This window comes from Oryx dammah, unplaced genomic scaffold (assembly GCF_014754425.2).
Source record: "Oryx dammah isolate SB20612 unplaced genomic scaffold, SCBI_Odam_1.1 HiC_scaffold_24, whole genome shotgun sequence".
In the NCBI taxonomy this organism is placed as follows: domain Eukaryota; kingdom Metazoa; phylum Chordata; class Mammalia; order Artiodactyla; family Bovidae; genus Oryx; species Oryx dammah.
Window position 1 is genome coordinate 57,580,499 of NW_024070208.1, and position 17,441 is coordinate 57,597,939.

A 17,441-nucleotide genomic window follows, 5' to 3' on the forward strand; every position below is an offset into this window, starting at 1 on the left:
TAAGAACTACATTGTCTCTTTTTGGTATTACCACATTGACTTTCTTGTGTTTATTGTTAGCATATTAGGCTAATTTCTACTCTTTAGCTTTCAACTTGTCTTTATATTTATAGTGCATCTATTATAAAAAAACGATATAGCTGTCCCCCTGTAGACAATAGAGAGCCCTCAAATTAACATGAGTCATCTTTCAAATGCTACACATCCCCCAGTTCCTGGATGTTTTGGGTTTCTCTCCAGTGTCTTTAAACAAGATTTCCCTCAGCAAAGTTTATATTTTTTAATGTAAAAATGTTGTCTTATAAATCTGACTTTGTCACTGGCAGACCAAAAACGTTTTTAGATTTCTGTCTTTTGGTAGTGAAATACTCCACTTAGAATATTACTTATTACTGTTCCTAATGACACTACTAAATAACAGAATTTAACAGAGTACAATTTAAATATCTTATTGACTTTAGTTAGCCATTCACAAATTAGGCAGTATTTCATCTAGCAGAAAGTGAAGAGTTCTGAGGCGCCCTGAGGAGCAAAAGAATGGATGCTTTCAGGCAAAGTCACCTTTCTTTGGGGGAAGGCAGGAGTCTATCAGAGGGGATTACCTCACTAGTGCTGACCAATGAAGGGTTAATGCAGCCACAATAGGCAAAGCGGAGATATGCCTACAAGCGGGTCTCTCTGCTCAGGATGAACGTCCTTGCAAACGAGGCATTCTGCCAGAGTCTGGACACAGCCTTGAGTTTAATGGTCCCTTGCAAACGAGGGAGCATTCCCTTCTTGTGATAAAGAAGGAATAGAGGGCTTTGTACAGACTGTGCAGTAGACTGGGATTTCACTCCCCTTTGCTGTACGATAACATGTATGCACCTGCGCTGTACTGAAAAGGCTTATTCATGCAGTCTGGAATTCTTCCTGGGGGGCTATATAATAATAAACCACCATTATTGTGGGTGCAGTTCTTTCCTCCAGCCGGAGAGTGTGTTGTCTGTCTCTGTGTGTCTCATTTCTCTTGTCTTTGTGTATCATTTCACTTGTAATCCCCAATAGACCAAGTCATTCCACACTGACTGGTTAAGATTACATTATGAGAGAGGCTGGAGTTGCCATTAGATTAGGTTATTACATCTCAGTTTGGTCAGGAGGGCTTAGCACAAGTGACTTCTTTTGGGCCTGCTGTCTTTTAAAATCACTACACATATAATACAGAGACTCCCTTAAAGTTATTCCAGCTATAGGTTGAACGAATATGCAAACTTTCTCCTTGAGTTTTATATTCCTTCCAAATACAGTTAATTGTTAAAATTTTATCAGATACCACAAGATCCTTAGATCAAATTTTCTGTAGAAATATAACATTATTTGCAAAATGTATGCCTTATTATATTCTACAAAATTAGATTTGTTACTCTTTCAAATAATTAGCACTATTTTATACATAATTTTCTTAGGAATTGCTACAGAAAAATGTCTACTTAAAGATAATATTAACATCATTATTTTAAGTCAAGCAGATAAACTATGTTAGTGTGTAAATGTAATTTACAGGCAACTTTAGAAAACAATTTGGTAGTTTCTCAAAAAGATATAAATAAAACTAATATATGACCCAAAATTTCACTTATAGTTCGGTAACCTAGGGAAGTGAAACATATACTCATGCAAGTTCAGTCGCTCAGTCGTGTCCGATTCTTTGCGACCCCATGAATCGCAGCACGCCAGGCCTCCCTGTCCATCACCATCTCCTGGAGTTCACTCAGACTCATGTCCATCGAGTCCGTGATTCCATCCAGCCATCTCATCAACGGTCATCCCTTTCTCCTCCTGGCCCCAATCCCTCCCAGCATCAGAGTCTTTTCCAATGAGTCAACTCTTCGCATGAGGTGGCCAAAGTACTGGAGTTTCAGCTTTAGCATCATTCCTTCCAAAGAAATCCCAGGGCTGATCTCCTTCAGAATGGACTGATTGGATCTCCATGCAGTCCAAGGGACTCTCAAGAGTCTTCTCCAACACCACAGTTCAAAAGCATCAATTATTCGGCACTCAGCCTTCTTCACAGTCCAACTCTCACATCCATACATGACCATTGGAAAAACCATAGTCTTGACTAGATGGACCTTAGTCGGCAAAATAATGACTCTGCTTTTGAATATGCTATCTAGGTTGGTCATAACTTTTCTTCCAAGGAGTAAGCGTCTTTTAATTTCATGGCTGCAGTCACCATCTGCAGTGATTTTGGAGCCCCCCAAAATAAAGTCTGACACTCTTTCCACTGTTTCCCCATCTATTTCCCATGAAGTGATGGGACTGGATGCCACGATCTTCGTTTTCTGAATGTTGAGCTTTAAGCCAACTTTTTCACTCTCCTCTTTCACTTTCATCAAGAGGCTTTTTAGCTCTTCTTCACTTTCTGCCATAAGGGTGGTGTCATCTGCATATATGAGGTGATTGATATTTCTCCCAGCAATCTTGATTCCAGCTTGTGTTTCTTCCAGCCCAGCGTTTCTCATGATGTACTCTGCATAGAAGTTGAATAAGCAGGGTGACAATATACAGCCTTGACATACTCCTTTTCCTATTTGGAACTAGTTTGATGTTCCATGTCCAGTTGTAACTGTTGCTTCCTGACCTGCATACAGATTTCTCAAGAGGCAGGTTAGGTGGTCTGGTATTCCCATCTCTTTCAGAATTTTCCACAGTTTATTGTGATCCACACAGTCAAAGGCTTTGGCATAGTCAATAAAGCAGAAATTGATGTTTTTCTGGAACTCTCTTGCTTTTTCCATGATCCAGTAGATGTTGGCAATTTGATCTCTGGTTCCTCTGCCTTTTCTAAAACCAGCTTGAACATCAGGGAGTTCACAGTTCATGTATTACTGAAGCCTGGCTTGGAGAATTTTGAGCATTACTTTACCAGCATGTGAGATGAGTGCAATTTTGCGGTAGTTTGAGCATTCTTTGGCATTGCCTTTCTTTGGTATTGGAATAAAAACTGACCTTTCCCAGTCCTGTGGCCACTGCTGAGTTTTCCAAATTTGCTGGCATATTGAGTGCAGCAGTTTCACAGCATCATCTTTCAGGATTGGAAACAGCTCAACTGGAATTCCATCACCTCCACTAGCTTTGTTCATAGTGATGCTTTCTCTAAGGCCCACTTGACTTCACATTCCAAGATGTCTGGCTCTAAATTAGTGATCACATCATCATGATTATCTGGGTCGTGAAGATATTTTTTGTGCAGTTTTTCTGTTTATTCTTGCCACCTCTTCTTAATATCTTCTGCTTCTGTTAGGTCCAGATGATTTCTGTCCTTGATCGAGCCCATCTTTGCATGAAATGTTCCCTTGGTATCTCTAATTTTCTTGAAGAGATCTCTAGTCTTTCCCATTCTGTTGTTTTCCTCTATTTCTTTGCATTGATCACTGAAGAAGGCTTTCTTATCTCTTCTTGCTCTTCTTTGGAACTCTGCATTCAGATGCTTATATCTTTCCTTTTCTCCTTTGCTTTTTGCCTCTCTCCTTTTCACAGTTATTTTTAAGGCCTCCCCAGACAGCCATTTTGGTTTTTTGCATTTCTTTTCCATGGGGATGGTTTTGATCCCTGTCTCCTGCACAATGTCATGAACCTCATTCCATAGTTCATCAGGCACTCTATCTATCAGATCTAGGCCCTTAAATCTATTTCTCACTTCCACTGAATAATCATAAGGGATTTGATTTAGGTCATACCTGAATCGTCTAGCGATTTTCCCTACTTTCTTCAATTTAAGTCTGAATTTGGCAATAAGGAGTTCATGATCTGAGCCACAGTCAGCTCCTGGTCTTGTTTTTGTTGACTGTATAGAGCTTCTCTATCTTTGGCTGCAAATAATATAATCAATCTGATTTTGGTGTTGACCATCTGGTGATGTCCATGTGTAGAGTCTTCTCTTGTGTTGTTGGAAGAGGGTGATGTCCTTTCATTATAGTGGACTGGTATGCAAAAGTAGGAATCAAGAAACACCTGGAGTAACAGGCAAATTTGGCCTTGTAATGCGGAATGAAGCAGGGCAAAGACTAATAGAGTTTTGCGAAGAAAATGCACTGGTCATAGCATACTCATGCAAAGAAATGTGAATATTCAGGCATCATTATTCACAATAGATCAAATTAAACAATCCAAATATCCACCAACTGATAAATGGATATACACGATGTTGTATACTGATAAAACATTATGCTATTTAGCACTGAAAAGGAACAAGCCACTGAAACTTGCTACATCTTGGATGAATGTCAGTTTGCTGCTGCTGCTGCTGCTAAGTCACTTCAGTTGTGTTTAACTCTGTGTGACCCCATAGACGGCACCCAACCAAGTTTCACTGTCCCTGAGATTCTCCAGGCAAGAACACTGGAGTGGGTTGCCATTTCCTTCTCCAATGCATGAAAGTGAAAAGTGAAAGTGAAGTCGCTCAGTCGTGTCTGACTCTCAGCGACTCTATGGACTGCAGCCTACCAGGCTCCTCCGTCCATGGGATTTTCCAGGCAAGAGTACTGGAGTGGGGTGGAATGTCAGTCTACCTTATGTTAAATGTAGACACAGGAAATAATGTATTACATGATTCCATTTATATTACACAGTCACGAGAGGCAAATTTCTAGAGACAGAAAACAGATTACCAGGTGCCTAGAACTGGGATATGGAGAAGGCAACGGCAACCCACTCCAGTGTTCTTGCCTGGAGAATCCCAGGGATGTCAGAGCCTGGTGGGCTGCCATCCAGAGTCGGACACGACTGAAGTGACGCAGCAGCAGCAGCAGCAGCAGCAGCAGCAGCAGCAGGGCTGTGATACGGAGAAGGCAATGGCAACCCACTCCAGTACTCTTGCCTGGAAAATCCCATGGACAGAGGAACCTGGTAGGCTGCAGTCCATGGGGTCGCAGAGAGTCGGTCATGACTGAGTGTCTTCACTTTCACTTTTCACTTTCATGCATTAGAGAAGGAAATGGCAACCCACTCCAGTGTTCTTGCCTAGAGAATCCCAGGGATGGCGGAGCCTGGTGGGCTGCCATCTATGGGGTCACACAGAGTCGGACATGACTGAAGTGACTTAGCAGCAGCAGCTGCTGCAGTAGGGCTGGGATAAGATTGGATATTTACAGTAAATGGGCATATGAGATCTTATTGTAGGATAAGTGTGCTTTAAAATTGATTCATATTAATAGCTGCCTCACTCAGGATAGCTACTAAAAACCACATGAAATGACTCAATGTGAACTGGCAGATTTTATATGTGAACGACTTCTCAATAAAACGATTTAATGAAAGAAGTGAAATAAGAGCGTAGTGAAAATAAGATACACCAATCAAAATCAATTAGATAATCAAACTACTGTATTATTGAAACTTGCAAACATTTTGAAAAGGCAAATTTTGCAGCATTTTCAAATAAATTCATTTGGATTTACACATTCCTCATTTCTAAGTGACAAAAAGGATAATGCTTAAATATGGTAAATGACCTTCTGGATGAGGAGGAGAGATTACCTAAACTGCCTCATACTCCCCTGAAGGAATATTTAAAAACTGCTAATCCCATTGGGAAATTCAAATAGCCTCATTTAGTTTTCATCTTTTTTTTTTCTTTTTTCTTTTCATGCCAACTCTGTAATGAAAGTGCTAAAGAGCAATGAAATGGCCATAGGCAGGAAGCCAGAGGAAAAGGGAGAGAATAAAGAGCCAAATAAGCAACCTTTAAATAACTAAGAGCTGATTGATTGATTCAACCCATTTAGACAATTATCTTAATAGCTCTGTTTGTTAAAATTTCCTGGTAGTCTTGCCAGATATTCTGAAATAGCTGTGATTCAGAAATAATATGAGTTGTATTTAAGTGCAGAAGACAGAGAGTCAGACAATTTCGATTTAAATAGAGGTTCTGTAAATTCTAATCTGTGCAGCTTCTCCCAGGTTCAATTCATACTGATTTATGGATTTAAATGAGGTCACACATGTGAAACATTACCACTGTACCTACTACATTGTATTTACTCAAAACACATTGTAGAATTAATTAACTAATATATAACAGCTGTCATTAATACTTTAGAAAGTCATTCAGGAGGAAATCATCAGAGTACATCACATATACTGAAGGTCAATACAATGACAGAAAACAGTTAAGTTGACCTATTCAAGAAACTTCACTTGAGCAGGGCAAAGGCTTAGTGGTTGACTGCTTGGTCCATATAACTGAGCAATACAGTTCAAACAATTATTAAGTTATTCTACAAACCTAAGTTTTTCTTTTTTTCTATTCAACATAAAAAGATAGATTAAATAGTATAGCCTGTGTACTAAGTTACTCAGTCGTGTCCGTCTCTGTGCAACCTCATGGACAGCAGCCTTCCAGGCTTCTCTGTCCATGTGATTCTCCAGGCAAGAATACTGGAGTTGGTTGCCATGCCCTTCTCCAAAATAGTATAGAGTTATAGAATAAATGAACCCAATTAAGATTTGAGCAATGAACTCCTTCAACCAGGAAAATAATATGTTCACATACACCTTTATAATGATTCTCCCAATCTTATATATCAAAGCCATTCATTAAGCACCTGTTTATCTTACAGGTGTTATATATTAGGTTTTCTGCTAAGGAATACAAATAAATATAGAAGATAATTTGGAGACAGGATAATACCTGCTTTGATAAAGATATCTACAGGTAGTAATGGTAAGAATTAAGGAAGAATAAATAGGAGCCTCATCTGAACAAGCAAAATCTCCCCTTAGGATAGAAGTCTTTAAGCTTTTTGTGATAATGGTCAGAAAGGAAATGTTTCACGCTTTACAAGTTAGGAATTATCAGTCAGAACTACTAAAGTCTACTGTTGTATTTTTAAAACAGCCATAAACAATATATTTAATTTAAAAAAATAAGGAAAAAGAAAAGAAAGGTAGAAAAAGGGCAAAGGATGTTGACAGTGTTCTAAAAAAGAAGAAGAAAAAGAAGATTATTTACAAAAAATAACCCTATTGGCCTGAGTGCCATACTTCACTAACCCTGCCCTTGAAGAAGCTATTTGAAGGATGAATTTAATATGTGAGAAGCAATTAAGGTTGGGAAGTGATATACCTCAAATGCTTACTTTGTTTAAAGGTAAATTTGGTTGAAGTTATTGAAAATGTTGAACACATTTAAGTATAGAAAAAAAATCACTGGATTACATATCAGAATGACCACTGTTCCTTGATTTTGGGTAAGTTATGCTTTGAAAACATAAATTAAAAGAAATACAGTTTAATAAAATCTTAAAGGGAAGTCTTTGACTTAGTATATAGAAATTCAAAGCTTTCCTATTTACTTCTCTAATAGTGTCTGTTGTTTCAATCAAGTGCATTAATAATTTGGAGTTTTACCAAGTAAAATCTAAGAGCTTTTCTTGTTATTATTATTATTTTTAATCTCAGCAAGCTGCAAAATACTCCCCCATTGAATATTATCAGAAATTTGATAAATATCTTAAAGTTCTAAAGTTCTGATTCAGAATTTTAAGAATTGAGTTAAATATGTAAAATATTCAGCAATCTGTGGTGCTCAAACTTCCACTGGAAATTCATCATTCGAAATACCAAAAGTTCAGGTTTAGCAACTCTTTGTATTAAAATAAGTTTCTTGAATCTGTGATTTGTTTAAAACTATTTATGTGTCAAAGCAACCAGTGACCCACATACATAATTAATTAATATTTACTTTTCAGTCAAACATTATACAACAATGATATTGGAAATATATCTCAGTTTATAAACATATAGCTCCCCATGTGGCTCAACAGTAAAGAATCTGCCTGCCAATGCAGAAACCACCCTGAGACATGGGTTCAATCTCTGGGTCTGGAAGGTCCCCTGGAGGAGGAAATGGCAACCCACTCCAGTACTCTTGCCTGGAAAATCCCATGGACTGAGAAGCCTGGTAGGCTATAGACCATGTGGTCGCAAAGACTTGGATACGACTGAGCAACTTCACTTTCACTTTCAATTTAGTAATACAACTCTAATTGTATTAAAGTGATAATGAATCACACTTACAAATAAGAAGATATCATCATAAGAAGGAAATACCCCTTAGAAAGGTTAAGTGCTCAGAGTTAGTGCTGTTCAATAGAAATATAATGAAAGCCACATAGATGATTTATAAATTTTCAGGATCCACATTAAAAAAAAAAAAACAGTAAAAAGAAACAATAGAATAAATATAAAATGATTAATGAAATATTTAGTGTTTTTATTATGCTAAATGCACCCTGGATTTTCAAGATGTAGCATATAAAAAAGCAAAACCTCACTAATCATTTTATATGCTGAAATAATATTTTGAAAGTATACGGTTAAACATAATGTTTTATTAAAATTAATATCTGTTATTTTTGCTATTTTGTTTAGCTACATTTCACATGTTCAACATCGTGCATGGCTAGTGCTTACTGCACTAAACAGGACATCAACAATATAAACAACACATTTGGCCCAGGAACTGCTAAGTATTGTAAAATGCAGTGGTGGTTCAAGAAGTTTGGCAGAGGAGACAAAAGCTTTGAAGATGAAGAGCACAGTGGCCAGCCATCAGATGTTGACGACAACTGAGACCATCATCAAAACTGATCCTCTTGCAACTACATAAGATGTTGCCAAATAAATCAATGTTGACCATTCTACGGTTGTTCAGCATGTGAAGAAAGTTAGAAAAGTGAAAGTTTGATGTGTGCATGCCTCATCAGTGACCACAATTCAAAAATATCTTCATTTTGAAGTGTCATCTTCTCTTATTCTACACAACAACAATGAACAATTTGTCCATCGGATTTTGACATGCAACAAAAAGTGGATTTTATACAACAACTGGCGAGGATCAGCTCAATGGCTGGACCAAGAATTTCCAAAGCCCTTCCAAAAGCCAAACTTGCATCAAGGAAAGGTCATAGTCACTGTTTGATGGTCTGAGCCAATCTGATGCACTACAGCTTCTGAATCCCAGTGAAAACATTACATCTGAAAAGTACACTCAGCAAATTGATGAGATGCACTGAAAGCTGCAATGCTTGCAGTTGGCATTGGTCTACAGAAAAAGCCCAATTCTTCTTCATGACAACACTCAACTGCATGTTGCACAACTAATGCTTCAAAAGTTGAACAAATTGGGCTACAGATTTTTGTCTCATCCGCCACATTCACCTGACCTCTTGCCAACTGAGTACCACTTCTTCAAGCATCTCAAAGACTTTTTGCAGATAAAAGACTTTCACAACCAGCAGAAGACAGAAAATATTTCCCAAGAGTTTTCTTGAATCCTGAAGCAAGGATTTTCATGCTACAGGAATAAACAAACTTATTTCTTATTGGCAAAAATGTGCTGATTGTAATGGTTTCTATTTTGATTAATAAAGATGTGTTTGAGTCTAGATATAATGATTTAAAATTTAAGGTCTGAAACTGCAATTACTTTTGTACCCAAATAATATGTGTATAATATATGCATTCATTATATATACATCTACAAGTATACTACCTCCTGCTTTTCAATGAGACCACATGTAAAAAAAATACATCATATCAATCTGCAGAGAAAGTGTAATCCTATTACTATGTGATTTTACCATGAAAATATACATAGACACATTTTAGTGAATATTTGTTAATTACTTTTCAATGATTGAAATAAACTTGTGGAAAAGCTTGGATATAACTGATGTTATAATTAAGTTACCAAGCTAAGATTAAAATATTGCTAGGAGGACAACATAAAATTATAGCTAAATTTGACATTATTAAAGAGAGATAATAAAGAAGGAAAAAAAGATGGTGATGGGGATGTGTGGTTGATACATTTATTCTATGAAGTAAAAGTCCATGAAGCATAGTGTAAAATGGATGAAATAAGGAATTGATTTTTATATAATTTTTATTTAAAGCTTACTAAAAATTAGAGGAATGACAATATTGAAAGGATAAATGAGGATTGTATCAATAAAAAATCATTTTTACTGGCAAGTAATTCACTGATTATATAAAATAATAAATAGAAAATTAAAAGTTTGCCATATATATTATTTACCTAAATAGAGGAAATGGACACATCTTAAAGCACAGTATTTAAAAATTATTATGTCTTGAAAATAAAACTGACTATGTCGATACTGTTTTTCTGTGGTAAGCTCTTTGCAATATTCTATTTTTTTTACAACATTTATACATTATTAAATACAAGGGATAGGATTTTAATATCTATCAAAATAATAAAGTTTCCCACAAACTTTGATGCACTACTGAGAATTTGCTTTAAGGAAATTATTCAGTGTAATAAAGCTACATGCATGAAAATTTTTATCATGGAATATGGACAATGTTGAAGTGTGGAAACATAACCATAATAAAGGGATAAAATATACAAGTAGTAAACTATTAAAAAGCATGAAGAAATTTAAATCTATGACTATACTGAAGAAATATAATTGTATATATTCTGTTGCATTTATAATGTAATTAGAAATAGTCTAAGAAAAGCAGATGTTTGTTTTTGCTGCTCTTCTGTTTTGTATAGCTTCTGTTTTTTGGCTTTCTAAACCTTTGAGGAGTAAATGTCCCAAAGGGAAGAGATTATGGTGGCAGAATCAGGTTGGGAAATAGAAGGATTAGAATCTAAAGATCAAGAAAAGGAGACATGCTTGGGAAAGAGAATCAAAGTTACACAGAAGAAAACAGTGGAAAGAGTAGCTTGCATGTTGCAGAATTGTCATAATGAAGGACAATCAAGCCATCGAGCTTCCCCAAGGTTGTGTCAATCACAAGTAAAGAAACACTAAATACTCTCAACTCTGAGACAAGAAGCCTGTGTTAAGGCAGTGGGTCTACTAAGAGACTACCCAGGCTGGGCAAGCCCATAAATTCCTGAAAGTGACAGGAACTTCTACACATAAATTAGCAGCACTGTCTCAAGGTCTTCAAAGGCTGGGTGAAGTGCCTATTGAGCTAACCTGCATCATCTGTAAAGGAAATTCACTGGTCAACTGATCCTATAGTTGAGCACTTGCTTTTGACCATGACTTGGGCTTCCCTGGTAGCACATATGGCAAAGAATCCACCTGTAATGTGGGAGACCTGGGTTTGATTCCTGGGTTGGGAAGTTCCCCTGGAGAAGAGAATGGCTGCCCACTCCAATATTCTGGCCTGGAGAATTCAATGGACTGTATAGACCATGAGGTTGCAAAGTGTTGGACACGACTGAGCGACTATGACTTTCACTTGTGCTATACCTATTATTTTCTTACTTTTGCATTGCTTATATAGACGAATAACTTTGAAAAGTGCAATAAAAATAATAAAGACAAAATACACAGCTGCATACATGCATCTAGCAGATATAACATGTCAAATGTCAAATCAGCACAGAAGAGGGACAGTAGCTGGTGGTGGAATTTAGTGAAGAGAACTACACACTTCCCTCCTCTAACTCTGACATCTAGGCAGGAACTTGACCTCTTTCTCACACAGATTAGAAGAATAAGATAGTCACCTGTATATTCCCTGGTAAAGCCAACTTTTTCCCCCACTACTGAAACTTTGTAGAAATAATTGTCTAGCCTCAACAAAAAAAGAGGAAAAGCAAAAGAAAGCAGTCACTTAAACATTTTTCTTTTACATATTTTTCTCATAGTTTTGAATATCTATGATTAAACAAGGACTGACAGCATGCTTAGTTTTAGAGAGATTTCTGAGATTTATTTTCATTTTGTTAAATTTAGCTCATCTTAACATCCAGGAACCTGAACATACTAAAGGAGTTTACTTGATTTTGAAAAATATGAGAGAAATGATAGGATATTGCTGGAAACAAGGATGCATTTTTATTAAGCTGAAAGATAATCACTGTAACCTTAGTAAACAACACATTAACAGGGAAATGCAAATAATCTTGAGTATGAGTAGGAAGGCATAATATTTCCACATCCTGTGATGGCTGTGTTTCTGAGATAGCACTAGGAAGGCCTGAATATTCTCAAATGCTTTGTTCCACCTCTGGGGACTGCCTCCTGCTTGGCGATAAATGTGGCTGGATTTAAGCAGGGTTGAAATACTAAAGTATTTTAATCAAATGAAATGAATTAGATTGTGGTCAAAACCTAAAATAGCAATTTTATTTGCTCTTTAAAAAAAAAACAAATTTGCAATCTATAGGGCAAATTTTCAAAAAAGGAAACTTTTATGGCTCATAATGACGATTACTATTAATCTAAAGCCTTGATTTCTCTTTCTCTAAATATTACTATAATTATCACCTACAAACTACTCCAGGCATATTTCACAGATCCTGACTCTCCATCTGTTGTGGTTTATTATCTAACTGCTCGAGAGTTGATAGACACAAAACATCCTATCACTACACTTTCATTAATTATCAAATTAGTAAAATTTCAATTCCATCAAGTGATGATTCTTTATATAAATCTGTTATCATGCCATTCTCTTCCAAATACATGTTCTGGTTTTCTTTCCTCTTTTCCATGCCAAAGTGCAATTTAAATGAGAGTTCTCTCATGATTTTGTATTTAAGATGCTTGCTGTGACAACTCCCAACCTAAAACCAAACAGAATAAGAAACTCTTTATTCTGCACAATATGAACAGAGTAAAATGTGGACATCAAGGTGTAAAAAGTTATTAAAAATAAAAAATAAAAAACAACGTAGAAAGTGATTATTTCAAGTCACCAGAGATAGAGGCTCATAATCATAATTCATAACATCAAGAAGTAAAAGTCCAGCTTAAGAAAAGATCACCTAAGGGCATGAATCTAGAAGATTATCAGCATCTTTCTATCTAGAAATCCACAGTACTCTGCTTACCTAAAATTGCATGAAACATGTTCCTGGGTCTATTCAGGCAGAATTTAAAAGAATTCCTGTCAAACATTCTCTTTTCCTTAGGACAAGGTGACAGATATGAGCGATCAAAGAAGTACTGTACATATAACCTTTCTTAGCTTTAGAAAGGTTCCTGATTCTGTCATAACATTAAACACTCTGGGAAAATATGACCTTGACTACAAAATTATTGAGGAAGCTGAACACCTGGTTGTTGATTTTAGTGGATTATGTCAACTGAATTGGGGGGATAAAAAATGCCTTCCTTGACTCAGTGATATTTATTACTGCCATCAATAACCTAGATCGATACTTTCTTTCAGAAAAAAAAAAGTCCTTGTTACTCACTTAGGAATCCAGGGACAGGTATTGTCCAAACTGCCCTTCATCATTTCATCTTTGTTGTCCACACCTCATTTGAACTGCAGGTATATCATTCTCTTTCCTATTACAGCCATTCTTAATTTCATTATTTACCCTCTTTTAAATCATAAGTGAAGAACACAAGGAAATACATCAGTTTATTTGAAGTGCTACAATGCCATATTGCTCAGATTGCAAATAATGAGTGAGATAATACAATTAGTTTCCAGAAAGCTGTGTTCTGAAGACTTACATGGGTTATATTTGCAATTTAATTTTCAGTACTCCTTTCCAGGAGTTATTGATTATTTGAATTTGAATTGGAACCTGGGATTCCATACTTTCCACTAGTGCCCTGCAACTAGGTGTTGGACAAATACTCATTTAAATATTATAATTGAACATGTCCTTTAAGTTTGCAAATCAAGAAGCAAGTAAAGATAGGATACAAGACCAGTGTTTGATGCTTTACTGGTTTCTTTCACTAAAGTATTTAAAATTCTATTTATAAAATGCTCTGTGTCTGAGATATGATGACTACAACAGAAATGTCAAGGAATATTTACATAAGAGCACTACACAATCATCAAAGTTAAACATTAAAGGGCTGTCATTTTTTACATTCTGATATAAAGTGAGAGCCTCAGTCCTAGGTATTTCTGGTAAATGATTTAAGACTGTTTCAAGTTACTAAAAACCGTATTCAATTTTGCATAGAATATTCCTGTTTAATGTTTTTGTCTTTAACGAATCCTAAAATGCATGCTAACAATCAATTTATATAAGCTCTTCCACTTTTGATTTGAAAATGTAGTTCCTATCAAGTGTAGAAATAGAAGAAAAATAGATTATAGTTTGTCTATATACACTAGATATGGAGTCCAGTTCAGTTCAGTTCAGTTGCTCAGTCGTGTCCAACTCTTTTTGACCCCATGGACTGCAGCGAGTCAGGCTTCCCTGTCCATTGCCAACTCCCAGAATTTACTCAAACTCATGTCCACTGAGTCAGTGATGCCATCCAACCATCTCATCCTCTGTCATCCTCTTCTCCTCCTGCCTTCAATCTTTCCCAGCATCAGGGTCTTTTCAAATGGGTCAGTTCTTTGCATCATGTGGCCAAAGTATTGGAGTTTCAGCTTCAGCATCATTCCTTCCAATGCAAACAGCACCCTGGACTCATACTTAACAGATGCTGTCCAAGTTCCCAAATAGCATAAATTTAAGGCTGATTTTGAAGAAAGATTGTAACCTTGTGTTCATCTTCAAATTACACTCAGCTGGCTGCATTCATTCTCTGTCATAGTGATGTTACCTCCTTCCTACTTCTCTTACTTCCTATACATCCTTTTGCTAGTAGTAAGGATTGAAAATGAGGAATCTAACTATATCACAAACCTCCTCAAAGACATCAGTGGTTATAATAGATGATATACAAATCAAATTCCTTTTCTTTGAATGTTCATGGGCTGGCCTTTGCCTGTGATAAAATTCTTCTCAGCTCTTTCCTAACTCAAAATTTATGTTCCAGTAACTCTAAACTTTGCACTTGTAGTTCTCAAACATATCAGATTCTCATACACTTATGTCTACATAACTACTGTCTGAGATGACTTTGTTAATCATCAAGCATATATTTGGTTATCATTCAAGTCTCATCTCTACTTTAATTTCTAAACATTCCATCATGCACATCTAGTACACAGTTATCACCACTATATAAACTCAGCTTTGTACCTAGTAGTATTAGTATTTCTCTGTATGTGTTCTCTCAAATAGCTATAAATGCATCATGATTTTTCATTAAGACAATTTCATAATTGATATTTAAGGTCTCAGTTTCATCATAGAATGTCAAAGCTGGACATGACCTTAGATTCATTTGAACATGGCTTCTTTTTGTTAAACACAGTGAGTATGAATACATGGCAGGAGGTTGTTTTGGGAGTGAACCTCAGAGCTTAACTTTTCCAGAAGTTTAAATGCCTTGATTCACCTTTCCTCTAAAAGCCAAATGTTAAGAAAATAGAATGATTAAATGTTAATTTGAAGTCATCTGTGAGAAGCCTCAACGTAACCTTCTGACATACAAAAGTTAAAGCATTCTGCTCTTATTCATGTTTTATCTGACTTTAATGAAAAACTTTTAAATGTTATAAAAAATGTTCTAAGGTAAGATTTGTTTGTATCTATTTTTAAAAATTCATGGTTGTCCCAAATGTTAAAAAAAAAAAAAGCCTGAAATTCAAATGGAAGATATATGTCAATGAGAAATGTAGGGAGAATCTAATGTCAAAAATGTATTCACTGAATGATTATCAGTTTGGCCAATCAAGTAAAACACAGGGAAAAAAAAAAAAGTCTAAATTCCTGTGGCTTAAGATATACTGATTATTTTATAACCTTCCAGGAATAAGGAGAAGTCTCTAGAATTAAAAATGTCAAACAAGAACCTTTCACTCAAAGCTGAGTATTTATGCATATAAATTATTAATATATTTGAAATCCCTTTACAATGAAGTCTATGATGGATCACATCTGATTGAAAGATCTCAGTAAACAACTGAATCTGACTCTAATCATTGAATTTCCAAAGGTATCTTAAGACATGCTTACTTTATATTGTCTTCAATTAAATCTGTTTTCTTAGATGTGATGTTATCATAATATCTGAATCTCTGCCCACTTATCTTTACTGGATACTTTTAGTTGCTCAGTCATGTTCGACTTTTGGGGACCCCATGGACTTATAGCCTACCAGGCTTCTCTGTCCATGGAATTCTCCGGGCAAGAATACTGGAGTGGGTATTCCCTTCTCCAGGATGTCTGGAGTGGGTATTCCCTTCTCCAGGGTATCTTCCTTTGCTTGATAAGATATATGTGCATTTCTTTCTGGGGAGATTTCTTATGAAGAACTATAAAGGATATGATATTTAACCTTGTTTTATGCTTTAGTTATTGGCCTAAAGAAATTCTAAAGAAGCTTAATACTATAGGAAACATAGAGAAATTTCCCCACAAGTGTTTTTATTTTATAGATACTGGCAGAATACAAGAGACTCCCCGATCAGAGGTATAAGATTTTATTACTTGAAGCACAACAGCACCACAGGCTACAGAGCTGCACTTGTTTCCCTCAGCACCACCTCCCACCATGTCCCACAGCATAATACAGAGCAGCCGGATGCATGCTGCACATGCAGAAGGTTTACATCACAGGTAAGGAAACCATAAGTTAAGGAATCCTAATTAAATAAGGCAACTGCTGGCAAGTCTACCCAAACTTTATCCCAGATGGAGACACAATACTTATTAAATTGGACAAAAACAAATCACTACTCTGGCATGAAGAGAGTCATTAACACTATCATTATAGTTGTATCCTACACAAACCTCCTTGAAAAGATACTCCAGAACTAATATTTTCTAAAACAGAGAGCACCAGGCCTAGATGGGTTCACTGGTACATTGTACCACTTAAGAAATGTATTTTACCAATTCTCTGCCATCTCTCTGAGGGGACAGAAGTGGAAAGAATACATCTTAACACAGCCTGTGAGGCCAGGATTCCCCTAAAATAAAAATTCAGATAAAAATGCTACATGGAAAGAAAATTACAGGCCAATATTTCTCATAAAAATATGTGTAAAAATCTTCACCAAAACATTAGCAAATAGAACCAACAGTGTATAAAAAGAATTATACACTGTATCCAAGTGGGATTTATTGCAAGCATGAGAAGGTGGTTCAACATTTGAAAATCAATTAATGAAATCCTTGATATGAATAAGCTAAATAAAGAAAACTCACATGATCTCATAAGTAGGTGCAGAAAAAGCATTTGATAAAATCCAACACCTATTAATGACAAAAATTCTTCATAAAATAAGAATAGAGGGGAACTTATGCAGCTTGATAATGGATATCTACAAAAAGCATACAGCTAACATCATACTTAATGCTGAGAAACTTGCAATTTTCCTACTAGGTCAGGTACAAGGCAAGAAAGGCTACTATCACCACTCCTTCTCAATATCTTACTTGAAGTTCTAGCTAATGAAACAAGATAATAAAAGGGAATAAACTCTACACATATAGGAAAGGAACACACAACTATCTTGATTGACAGATGACATGATTGTCTATGTAGAAAATTCAAAAGTATCAACAGATAAACTCCTGGAAGTAA